A 13,205-nucleotide genomic window follows, 5' to 3' on the forward strand; every position below is an offset into this window, starting at 1 on the left:
ATTACTATCGGTCATTTAATATTTATAGTGTAAAATGTCAAATATTAAAAGTTTAATATTTACATCACCGTTACAAATGAAGAAGCGTGATGCAGGAATTCAAGAATTCAACGGTAAAGCCCGCCTTTCTTTGCTTTGATTTGATTGGCCATCTCAATCATTTTGACATTGACGAGCGCTGTTAGACCACTAACATTCAGCGCTGTGCGTAATTGACTGCAGCGGGGCAGCATTAATAAAATCAAATTAGTCCCTGTTTAGTCATAACTTATTATTGCTGAGCTCAGAAACAAATCTCAGAAATCACCGTGTGTCTGCAACAGGAGGTCTTAACAGAAAAAATCCATCAAGAACAAAAACGAAGTCCTTTTATCATTTATTCTCGCTAGAATTACACTGAACTGTAAACCATTAGTCTAGCAGTTATGATGGAAGACGATTGTAATCAAGGTAAAGACGATTGCATCGACGCACGTTCATACATCATATTTTCATGAACGCGCATATTCGCGAAGATGTCATCTGGCAGTTGTTTTATGATGAATTAAGCTTTCAATGTCTAGATTTAGGTAAATTTAGGCCTGTGCCAGTAGATGGTGATGAATTAATCTTCACATAGTTTCATAAATTCATTCATTGTACATGTGTAACAATGTGTTCCCTTCCCCAATGTTTTTTTTTTTTTTGTTTGTTTGTTTTTTGTATGTGAAGCATGATAATAATAATTATTGTTATTATTATTATTTAATGCTTCACTTATCAGAAAATAAAGATGCCAAAATTGTATAATAAAATAAACATTATTATTGTTAACTTCTCACCCTTAGTTACAAAGGTGTATGGCCACGAGCGTGAGGTCCAGCTGTGACGGCCACATGCTGGAGGTCATCCACCACGCTGCTGGTTCCCAGAGCATCCCATGCTGCGGTCCAAAGTTCCTAAAACACACACACACAAAAACAGACCTCTTTGATGCACAATCTGCAGATTATGTCTGTTCATTTCTGAAAAGACAACCACAGGATATAGTTGATGAGACCATTATTTTGTTGTCTTTCTTCCACCTCCTGTCCAACCTTTACATTGATGAATGTTTTCTGGTCCCAAATCACAATATTAATACCTAGTAAAGCAACCCAGCACTGATAAATGAATCATTTTGCATTTGGAGCAGCATTTGTTTGCTCGCACTCTTCTTTAATCTCAGTGGTAATAATTGCAATACGGGAACAGATGAATTAGCTGTCAGGTGGCCTTTGTGCCAAACCTCTTCCTAAGAGAATAATAATTCTGTTATGAAACTATTATCACTGAAACCCGTCCAGACACACATATGAAAGCTGGGTATGATGATGCTGTGCCTTGAACCAAGCCTGTCTGTGTGTGTAGGCTGTACAAATGCTGGTTGACTGCAGTAGCGACAGAGTATTTTTAGCTTCTCTGGAGGCAGAAAAATTGAAGAGGAGAGAGGGTTGATTTTTTTGAGAGCAGCATGGCCCCTGTCTTTTATTATTATTATTATTATTATTATTATTATTATTATTATTACATTAAGCAGAAATATAGAGATAAGAGTGCATGTGGTTGAAAAACAACAGTATATCTAAAATGTTCAAGCATGTTTTTATTTCAGTTTTAAGTAAAAAATAATACAATCAATAAAATAAACATATCAAATGTTTTCATATCATCAGAAAAGGGTTTATTTTGCAGTAATTAATGGCTGACTGTATATTATCCCACTTGTTACATGACTACTTGGCAAATAAATAAATATACATTACATATGTACATACATACCCCGTGATATTAATTTGATATGAGTGATATGAGACAGTACTAGAGAATAGTTGCCAGGGACTACAATCTTATATACAGTTTAGCATAATTATGTAGAAGTAATAATAGAAGAATGCCACAGTTGACTAATCAAAATCGTGTTTTCCAATGCAATAAAGGTAAATCTAACAACAGAATTAGTTTAATCTAAAACTGATAAACAATAGAGTACATAGGCATTTGAATGTCATTTCAGACCTCATTGATCTGTTATTATATTATTCTTCGCTGTGACTGTCAGGCAGTATATATGTTTAATCAGTTTACATTCACTTATTATTATACTAACAGCACATCAGCCAGTTCACCTCACTTTAGTCCATTCCCTGTTGACAGATAGATTTATCAAGTGTAGGGATTCAATATTAAACTTTCTCAAAATGCAAGTTGCTGAGTCCTCATCTCTCAGGCGGCTGTGTGGCACAAGACCCTGAGACAATATAATAGGCCCATTTTACTAAAATAATGCTGCTCCATTGCAATCACACATGCAGGCAAACTCTTCACACACAGACCAACTGCACTCTGTGTGTATGTTGAGTTTTTAATTCAGGGTTAAGGTCAAGGACATGTAAATCCTGAATAGCTATATACTGATCAAAGGAAGTTAAGCAAACGGCACTTTCCACGAAGAGGGAAAAAACTTGAAGGGATAGTCCGCAAATGAAAATTTCAAATAACATATTTAAAAAATAAAACTGTCATCATTTACTCGCCATCATGAAATATTGTGAGAAATATCTCTCTCTCTCTCTCCCTCTCTCTCTCTCTCTCTCTCTCTCTCTCGTGAATGTGTGAATTAGTAAATAAATGGCAATCAAAACGGTTTGGTCACCAATATTTGCAAAAATATCTTCTTTTGTATTTTTCTGCAGAAGAAGGAAAGAGGGTTTGTAACTTCATGAGGTTAAGTAAATTATGACAGATTTTTTTTTTTTTTTTGAGGGAACTATCCCTTTAATCTGAACCATGTTGATTATCAACCTCAGGAGGTCAAAATTCATATCAGAAGGGCTGATTTTTTTTCTGTTCATTTTATAGGGTTTAGCTTTGCAGCTGTGTTACTTTTTCAGAGTCCGACATACAACAGCATAATCCTTAAATAAAATACATAACGTAACAATTACTTTAGCCTGTTGCATTTCCAGTAATACATTTTAAATGGTCACACTTCAGTGTGATTCTCACTATTAACTACAGCTTTTAAATAAACCCTTCATTTGCTGCTTATTAATATTTTGTAAGGTAGTTGTTAAGTGGGGTACGATTAAAGAATCTAAAATATGGTTGTGCAGAATAAGAAATGAATATGTGCTTTATAAGTTCTAATAAACAGCCGATATGCTAGCAATAGGCTAGCAAATTTGTGTATAAATATTTAACAGCTAAATATTTGTTTTAAAAAAGGAAAGGATAAGAAAATTTCATTTGTTATTTTTCATTTATTTGAATTCTTATATGTCATGCTGTAGATAATGTTCAAATAATGTCACTTCTTGGGTGTTACAATATTTAGGATACTTTTTGTCACTCACCTCAGTCCACCTCCCACTAAGTTTGTAAGAAGAAAAGCTGGAGCAGTGTCCATCACTTACAAAAGGGTTTGGAGTAACATGGCCCGTGTATTTTTAATCTCAGTAATGAAAGATGGAGTTGATAAAGCATCTTTTCGTGAATGCTGAGATTTCTGCTGCACCTCTTCTGAACGAGCTAATTGGAATGCACTCCCAGGCCTGAGAGCACGGAGTACAGCACATCATATTAAAGCCCCATCCAGCTCATTTTCTGGCCTGCTTATATATTCACTAATTTCCTGACCGCTGCCCCCCGCTTTGTACGCGTCCCAGTAATTACTTAGAACGCTGCTAAGAAAGGTGGCCTGACAGGTCATTATTGATATTCACAACGCCCATGTACCTGATGATCTCAGCACAGATCTATCTATCTATCTATCTATCTATCTATCTATCTATCTATCTATCTATCTATCTATCTATCTATCTATCTATCTATCTATCTATCTATCTATCTATCTATCTGTCTGTCTGTTTCTGTCTGTCTGTCTGTTTCTACAAGTTGTCAATGAAGTTCTTAAACATTTAATCATAAATCCTGAACAGCTCCATCATGGCCCTTAGTCAGCGCTATGTACACAGATTTACATCTCTGTATTTGTATGCATCAGCTCCATCGTTTCTCCACTCAGTGTTGTTAAATAACCTAATCAGCCAGAAGGAGACGGAGGAAATGCTATTCCCACTTTGATTTAGAGAGGAGTATTTTTTTCAGTAAGGGTAAGTGAAGTAGGTCTAAGCCATTTGCACAGAGATAGATGTGATCGATGGTGAGAGTCCTGTCTTCAGAGTACTAGCTCAGCACTGACGAGAGATTCAAAGGCTAGCCTCAGGCTGGCCATGTCACACTGAAAACCAGCACTGACCTGTCCTCCTTCCACCATTCCATTTATTTTCAGTTTGCAGATTGTAATCTGAAGGGCCAGCCACAAAATTCAGGCTGAGGCCAGACATCAACTGAAATTGGTGCCCAGACTGATGTTGATTAGTTACGATGCTGTTGTGTTGATTCGAGATATATATGCAGCCTCTGAAACATATTAATTGTGTTATCAACCCTTTTAAATATGTAGAATTTTTTTTTCTGACAGAACAAGAAATTGTCTTCCAGACAACACTGTTTAAAGAAAAAAGAAAGAAAGGGGGGAAAAAACACAATACTTTGAGAAAAAAAAACTGATTTGTTTCCATATAGCAGACTTTCTTTTTGTCTCCACTAATTAGACTTTTAATATAAATCCCTGTTTAAATCTGCTTGCTTTTCACATGAGACTTCTGGAAAGCTTGTGTGGTCTAAAGTTGCAGATCAAATTTTAAAGTGCAACTTGTCTCATGTTCCCATTTTTTACTGAATTTCGTTTCTTTGTTCCATTTTCAGAGGCTTCAATAAAGCAGTCATTTAGAAATAATGAAATATTTACCATTTACTATTGATTTACTGCTGTGAAACTGAAAGTATTGAAGTATGTACAGTAATATCGCATTACACAGGCTTTTCATTATAGTAGACATTGGCCTTGATTCTATATTCACAATATCAATACACATGCTGTATCTTAACCTTTGAAGACTCAGACAAACATGAACCCTGTTATGTTTTATTAGCAAATACAGATGTGCCTCATACTTTATGGGGTGGGTTGTCTGTATGACCATGTTAATATCCTAATGCAATGTCTTTCATTTATCATGGTTAAAGGTCATTGAAGCACAACCCCATGCATTTCTTGCTAATAAGAGACTTTCAGCTGAACGGCGCTGTTGTGTGGATGCTGATAATAGCCTTCCAGCATTGATCTTCAGTTCACCGATCACAGCATTTTTAGCTGCTAACTCAAAAGTTAATCAGACTGGGAGAAAGCAAAGAGTGGAGGCCGTCTAATGAGGTAGATGTTGAGGAATTCTCACTCTTGGGACTTTTCTGAGTCACAGCATCCAATAATATACATGCACATGCTGGAAAAAGAAATTCAGAAATATGATTTTGATCTTTGCTAATTAAACCATAGGGAAATCACCTGGGGTTGAAAAGTTTTTTTTTTTTTTTTTTTTTTTTTTTGAGCTTTTTACCCCCCCAGATGGAAACTAATTGGTGTGGGTTTTAATAAGGAGTGAGTGGATTGGTGTATGTTCCTGTCTTAAACTAGGCCAGGTGTAACATTATTTCTGTTAGCACCATCCATTAATACATAGTAAACTGAAGGAATAGTTCACCCAGAAATAAAATATATCCTTTCTAAAGTTTCTGGTTTTAGAATGCTTCATGGTAAATTTTAAGTTTAACAGGAATATACAGGTACTGTATAAGTTAACAGGAAAGGTTTTTTTTTTTTTTTTTTTTTTGTAATGGTGAAGGTCATTTGAGAACTCTACACTTCTTTTCTCTAGAACTGCATTATGGATCTCTTATCATCCAAGATAAGTTAAATGACCTTTGAAAGCTGGGCAGGAGGTTCCCACATTCTGAAGGTCAATTACATGTCTAATACAAGGTCTATTCTCTGCTAGTCTCTTTCCTGTATTACAGTTTTTCTCAGTCACTTTGCATTTCTCAAATCAGAAATGAAATTCTCAAAAGTACTTGTACAACCTCCACATCATCTAGTCATTTATACACATCATACCAGTTTCTCGTTCTTTTGAACAAGTTGCGATTGCTTTTGTACATTCATGTAATTGATTACGCACATTTATCTGCAGTTTCCTACATTATCAGTTGCTAATGTCATGTCACTCAAAATGTATTATATACTGTAGTTTTCTGTGCAATAGTCTTACCGCTCAAAACATCTAGTCTTTAGTTCATTGTATAAGTCATTAAATGCAAAATGGTTCATCTAGTTGTCATAAACTACCTAGCAGTTTTTTTTTACACATTATTATTAGTTTATTTGTAAATTTGGCATGAATTGTGCAAGTGAATCTTGACTAATCAAGATAATGTAGATGATAAACCAATGATAAACCATTTCTCTGAAATAGCTCAAAGGTTCAGCTCATGAATCTTCAGTTAGAAAGCTTATACTGTATAGATAGAGGACAACACAAGAGTTACAATTCTGAAAATGGACTTATTTTCATCTTTGTGGCCATGTTTATTTTTCCTTTTCTATATCACAATGACATGGTAAAGTGTTTTTTTATAATTATTGTTTGGGTCAGACCACTAGTAAAAGTATAACTGGGAATTCCATCCAGTCTCTTTCAATCAATATCCCACATATAGTAATGTGTAAATGTGTATGCTTAAAATGGATATATGGCATTCATAAGCATATGGCATACTGCTCAATACAGTAACTGTCATCCAAAATGTTGCCATAGTTTACATCAGAACATCCCTCCACTGTACACTGTTCTACTTACTTATCCATAAACTATGACAAAAGGACTTGTCATTCTGATGGCACTGACATGTTCATTGACACAGATATTTATTTTTGAGAGGTGAACTAAGGACTTTGAGCAAGAGACTGGCTTTTGCATGTTATCCATGGTGTTTTTGTTATTTGTACGAGTTGTTTTGAGAAATGCACTTACTGTTTTGCAAATGTCAAGGATGATTTGAGAAATGTACCAAAGCAACTGAGAAAAACTGTATTGTGGAATAAAAAATTATGCATTGCTATATATCCTTTCCAAGACCGGCCTACTTAGACAGGATCAGACTGTGTTATTATTATACTTACATATAGTGTTACACTGAGTAACCAAACACAGTTTTTGTTTTTAGTCTAGGGTGGAATTATCTGACATCCGACCTCTTTTTTTTTTTTTTTTTTTTGCATTTATTTGCATTTATTTTAAACACATAATAAAACAGTAGCAGTAATGCCAGTCTTCAATTTCACATGATCTTTCAGAAATCATTTTTATGCTGATTCAGTGCTCAGCTGTGCTGCTCATGTGCTGATTTTTGTGGAAACTGTAATTCTTTTATGAATAGAAAAAATATTACTTTTGATCAATTAAATGCTTTCTTGCTGAATAAACAAATTAAAATCTTTACAGATTATGTTGTGGCACAGTAATAAACCAATGTTTCTGACACATGGTTAAATAACAAATTCATTTCGCATGATAAGGAGAGGCAGGACCACATTTCCTGACATTCTCCGTTTGTCAGTATCAACCACAGGAACTGTGAGACCTTACCGCACCAATTAAAATAATTTACACTGCAACACACAAAATGGTGCCCTATGCAATTTTCTGTGCAAACATCAATACAACTCTGTTGCTCTCTTAATTGCATAATTACTCAGACTGATGATGTGAGGGATTCTGTCCTTTAGCTTGCTGTCACATGCTCTGAACCGTAGGTGTGCCACTGTAAGCCACAGTAATACGCTGATTTATGTTGATGCCTCTCTTATCCATCAAGGTAATTAAAGTGTACAACCATTAGTACCATCTCTGTTGAACTCACTAAAACATTTGTGACAACACTACTAGAGAACAGAAATTTGTATGTATGACAAAATATGCTCATGAATGGAGATATTATCTGAATGGATATGCATGGCTATGGTGCTATTCCTTTCTGTGTGTATGGATGCCAGAAAACAACCACTATATAAAGGATCTGTGAGATTAATGGAAGGAGACCTTGTTTACTGGCTCATGGCTTCAGAATAGCCCTTTCAAAGTGAAGCATCCAGCCAAAGCGTCATAAAAACCCTGCTTTATACTCTTGGACATTATTTTGCACTGCTGCATATGTACTATAGATGCGAAGAACAAAGATGGTCTCTGATGGAGGCATGCCAGCATTGCTCCCACCAGGGACTGCAGATCCATTTGACCAGAGCTCAATGCATTAATTTCCACATCATTACATCCCATAAAAACCGGCCATCACATCCTAGAAGTAAATATGGAAGTAAAACTGTCATTGTGTTACTTACGATATGATTTCTTTGAAATATGTCTGCTGGAAAGCACTGCAGACAACAGATGGAGGACATACTAAACAAATATACGTAACACATTCCAGAATGAATGATTGATGCAATAACTCACAATGTAACAATCATAATAACAATAGTTGGGTGAGCGATTCAATGACTCATTTCTAAAGTCACTTTTGTTACTAAATAAATCAATGCTTTTGAACCAATTGATTGGAGTGAATGATTCAAAGAATCTTAGACTGCATTTATGCACATTTTCCTATACCATCTAGTAGGCGAAAAATTTTTTTATCTGATTGGGTATGTTAAAATTCACAGTATTAATAAAATGATTAATGAACGGCAGAGAAGCAACACAACTAACGTTGGAAATCACGTGACAATGACAACCTGACAAATGAAATAGATCTGGATTACTTTCATCCCAATCCACACACAAACTATGTATACAGAACGTCCATTTGAAAAGTTGTGAAGTAAGTATATATACAAACAAAGTACAGTATACGATTTTGGATGCAGCCATACTGACTTTCATTACTGAATGAATCAGCGTTTTTGAACAAATCGATTGAGTGAATGATTTAGTGTCTCTTTCATAAAGATTAAATATTGTATAAATTAATCATTTGTCATTTTCCCAATTTTAACTTGAGCGTGCTCGGATATTTTAAAATAACCTAATATATCCTCAGGGCATGACAAATCAAAAATGGCTTTGTTAATACAAGATGTGCTCTACATTCTCAGGTTATTCTGTGTGCAGTAGAGGTTATGTCCTTGAACAAGGAAATGTAATACAGCAGACATTCCTTCTGACCTGATAGGATTTCTGGTCTCATCTAACATTTTCTGGCATGTTATAGACAGCATACACTGAGTGCTTACTCCAAAGTCACATTTTAATGTACTCGAGGGCAGATTAATATGACAGAAGGAAAGAACTGCTGACATGTGGGGATGTTTGGTATCAGCAGCAGCAGAGGTGCGGTGTCAGTGATTCAGAGCACAAGGAGTGATTTTGCAGAGAAACCTGACACCTGGCTGGCTTCTTAACCCACTGTAGCTGTACTACCAGTGTCATCATGGCACTTGAACAAGCAGAGAGTGAAGATAAGAGACTGGATACAAAGCCTGAGTGAGACAGAAACAGGTGCAGAGAAGAAACAGCAGTGTGATATAAATAAATAAACGGACAGGTCTGTTCTGAACGGATTGAGGACAGCAGGGAAAACATTGCATAGTAATAATAATGCAATTCAACTAAAATAAAGAGACATTTAAAAGCTTATTCAGTAGACTGTTTCACATTAATATGTTTTCTTTGTTGGTTAAGGCTGAGTACATTTTCTCCAAGTGGTTGTGGTCATCATTTTAATGATCCTGATAGCTATTCTTATATTATTATTCTGCGTGAGAGTGTATTTGTACAGCGCTTCCTGTCCTCCATGCTACTCCGTTCTGCTGAAAGAACACTCAGTTGTTATCTTTTTTATTATTAATAATATTATTATTATAAGTTAGAAGATTGCCTGAATGGGTAGGGACACACCAAAGTGAAGCCAAATAACTACAGTCTGCGATTGCGTGAGAGCACATAACTCTCTCATACCAGTAGGTGGCAGTAGTCTGTATTCAGCATTCAAACAGGGAAACTGGAAGAGCTACAAAGCAGGCAGCATCTGCTAATGCCGAGTTCACACTGCATGATTTTAGCCCCGATTTTTACTCACCGACAAGTTTTACGAAATCGCAGACAAATGCCTGAAAACAGAGGCAAATTGGTGTGAATTAGTGAATTATTGTGAATTATTAAACCGGTGATCCGACGAATCGTGCAGTGTGAACTTAAGTTACAAAATGACACGGGCATTGTCAGCCCTTGTTCTTCTTCTTGTGGATAAAGAAAGAAATGGGTGGAATGACAACAGGAGTCTCTATATTCACTCTCCACTCCGTCATTGGTTTGCTTTCGTTAGTTCCGTTTTTTTCTTGTACAGTCATTCTCTAAGCTGAATATCAGATCAGAGTTCTCTTTCTTATCGACGTGCCGATAATACTCTTATGAGCTGATACTTTTAAGTGACTCAGGAACCAACTGAATTTGAATTAAAATCCTATGAATCAGAATCAGGAAATCGGTGTTGATTCCCAGCCTTATGGTTGAGTTACAGATTATGTCTTTATTATATTTATTTGAATACATGTGGAAAAGAACAAACAGCTTCAATTCTGGTGGTTATATCATTACCAGTCAAGGGGAGACATAACCGTTGAACTATAAAAGCACTGGAAAGCACAAGCTCAAACCAATCTCTAATACTGTAGATCGAGCGGAAGTGAGTGGGAATTCAGCTATTGCGTAAAGCAATGTATTAAGTGGACTTAATCGAATTGTGGAGGTCAAAGATGCCATGAAGGTTGTTGTAATGAGCTTTATATTCACTCAAAGGTCTTAAATTAGTTTCTGGTGTATTTCCTAAGGCTTTAAGAGGACCCTTTGACTGCCCACATCAAATACTAGTGTACACAAATAAGTTGTAGATAGTTCTTTGTTTATCTATCTAATTATCTATCTAATCTCATCTACATAATTGTGCTCCAGAAATATATTTCTACTATTTTGATTCTTCTCTTTAATGTGTTCATGTTTATTCTTAAGGATACAGTGTCTCCTCTTCTGAGTGAAGCTAGTGTTGATGTTCAGTATCTGTCTTGGCTGAGACGAGATGGATGCTTGCATGAGCATACAGTGTAAATCTGCCTAGAAGGTCTTGTAGAACAGAACAGCTTAAGTCCAGCAAAGCACACTCATTATGACAAGTAATGGCCACACTTCAAGGACTCAGTTTAGTCCGCTATTCATATGATTGTAGTTCTTATACCACTGATCTACACAGCCACCCACAAAGGCAAAAAGGTTAATTCTTCTCTCACTTGTAATGCTGTCGTTTCAGACTGTCTGATTTGGGAACAGGATGAAATACACGAAACTGAGTTGAATTCATTCCCAAGAGCCGAGGGACAGATTGAATAGAAAAGATTGATTGCTCTTGCGCTGCGTGAGATTAAAATTGATCCTTGACTTTGCTCTGTTCCATTTTTTCGAAGTTCCAATATAAACTCCTTAAGCTCACTTGTGAATTAACGTTACTGCTTCCGACTTTGTACACAGCTACAGGGATATTATACAAAACAGAGACCGGTTAATATTTAGTTAAAGGATAGTCTGCCAAAACTAACTGTTATCATTCGATGGTGATTAAATGACCACAGTATTTTGAAATTAAAGGCTATTTTACACATTCATATTTCTTGCACGCTATACACTTTGCATTATTGTGGGCATTATACAACTTATAAAACAACACCAACATGTGTTTTTGTCATTTTTTGCTGTTATTGGAAAATAGAACTACAATATCACATTAGGGAGGACCACTATTGTGTACTGCCTCAGGGCTTCCAACTGCTAAAAAGTTGGGCATCCATCTCGCAAATTCCCACAGAGGATTGTGGGAATCTGGATTTATATTTTTCAGCAGTGAAGGTTCTTCTCCTCCCTCTGGTCCTCCCTGAGGCTCATCATACTGTGATATAAGTTCTCCACTAGAGTTGTTTTTCCCATAGATTTTTGGATCGTCTCCATTTCCCTAATTAAAAGAAATGTTAATTAGCATTTGTTGACAACACATTGTAAATGTGCTTCATGACCTCATTAGGGTTTAATAAGAGTATTTTCTAGAAATCGGAGCTGAATTTGGTCCATCTTTGCAAATTGGGAGAAACCAGTCCCGCAAATAATCCAGTAGCCCCTCACTGCAGTACAAAAGATCCATCCAGGGGGTGGAGAAAGTAGGTTTAGGGATCAGGGGGTGGAGACTGTAGTAGTTGTAGTGGGATTACTAATGAATAGATAATATTGAACTACCACATTCAACAGAGGGGTATTACTTACTAATTCATTAATCAGAGTTTCTTGGTTTTTAAGAGTAGTTGCTATGTTAATATTGTGTGCTCATTTGTTCCTGTGCAGTTATTTGTTAACGATGGAACATCATGCTTAAAGGAACACTCCACCGTTTTTTGAAATAGGGCTTATTCACATTATTTCCTACATTTAGATAGGTGGGCAAATGCATTTTTGTGTCAGTGCATGCATTGTTTTAGTTTGACTGGGTCGGCGTTAGCTTAGCTTAGCACAATGAATGGAATCCTTTGTTGCCAGCTAGCATGGCCTGAGTAAAAGTGATCAAAAAAATAAAAAAAACCCCACCTAATTACTTCTTGTGGCCTGCGTATTCACAACGAGTACAAATAGCGATCCAGATTAACACTAGGCGATTTCCTAGGCAGATATTGACTTGGGACTATATTATGGGGAAGCACAGGCGAAGCACTGCTACTTCGGCGCAGAGAATCACGCAACACATGAAAACATCAACTCTATGTGATCATGTCATGATTAAAATAATCACTTACTCTGTGGACAGCTGTCAATTTGGTCCATTCGGCGTGGGGCGTTTTTTCCAGTTCACTTTGTCACACCGGAAAAAAAAATCGAGTACTGCAGAATGGATCAGCGCCGTGAAATCCTCTGTAGATGTGACACAACTTCGGGCACGTTCATCTTGATCTGACGTGTTGAGCCTGGTCATCAATGGCAAAAAACATGTCCCACTCTCTACAGCAAAGACACTCTATTTCCGTCGGCATAGATTGGCATATTCCCCCACATTCACACCACCAGTTCATGTTGGCTCTCATCCTCACGTCCTCAGGCTGTTGAGCGATCTCAACCTCCTCCTCCTGTCGTTCTATTTCCAAAGCACGCAGCTCGTCTTCTGTAAACTCTGGTTCAAATAGGTATGGTTCTGGT

The 13,205-nt window shown here is 36.5% G+C and overlaps 1 protein-coding gene across 4 annotated transcripts in view; it reads right to left on the reverse strand.

Annotated features, from left to right (window-relative positions):
• The window catches only part of b3gat1a (beta-1,3-glucuronyltransferase 1 (glucuronosyltransferase P) a), a 71,549-nt gene that overhangs the window by 19,210 nt on the left and 39,134 nt on the right, over positions 1-13,205 (reverse strand). For 2 of the 4 annotated variants that reach the window (XM_026287651.1, XM_026287647.1), the window contains exon 3: positions 822-938. The gene's annotated coding sequence lies outside the window, so the exon portion shown is untranslated. Of the gene's footprint in view, positions 1-63; positions 150-821; positions 939-13,205 lie in introns of those variants that run through there. The other 2 variants (XM_026287648.1, XM_026287649.1) reach the window with 2 other exon arrangements.

Source organism: Carassius auratus, chromosome 18 (assembly GCF_003368295.1).
Source record: "Carassius auratus strain Wakin chromosome 18, ASM336829v1, whole genome shotgun sequence".
NCBI classification, from domain to species: Eukaryota; Metazoa; Chordata; class Actinopteri; order Cypriniformes; family Cyprinidae; genus Carassius; species Carassius auratus.